The sequence below is a fragment of the Atractosteus spatula genome, chromosome 2 (assembly GCF_055471065.1).
Source record: "Atractosteus spatula isolate fAtrSpa1 chromosome 2, fAtrSpa1.hap1, whole genome shotgun sequence".
Lineage (NCBI taxonomy): Eukaryota > Metazoa > Chordata > Actinopteri > Semionotiformes > Lepisosteidae > Atractosteus > Atractosteus spatula.
This window is the reverse complement of record NC_142707.1, coordinates 1267036-1267504: the sequence shown is the minus strand read 5'-3', so window position 1 is coordinate 1267504 and position 469 is coordinate 1267036.

Sequence of the window (469 nt, the reverse complement as noted above, 5' to 3'; positions counted from 1 at the left end):
TTAAAGCTGTTCCATATTTTTAAACTCTTGATATCTGCCCATTTGTAAAAAGCTGAGGACAACACTTGATACATCATTGACTTCATTTCAGTTCATTGAGGCTGCAGTTAAGCTCTGCTAGAGCAGACAAGACCAGGGAGCATCAGGAAGAAATAACTCGCACCCCTTATACCTGGATTGGGCAACTCCACCCCCTGGTGGTCATAATATACATATATTCATTTCTGATAATTGCTACACACAGTAAATTAACTACTGGTACTTCAAACCCGGCTTAGATGAGGTGAGACATTAGGGTTTATAAGGGAAACCTGTCCAGCTGCAGCTAGAAAAAATAAACTGTAGGAAAAAGTTAGACCACCTGTGAACTGAAGTGGGAAACTTTCACATCTCTTCATTTTGAAATGCAAACTTGCCCAAGAGGAAAAGGCCAAAAAAACTGCTAGGAAACGAAGCAGAGAAGCGAGTC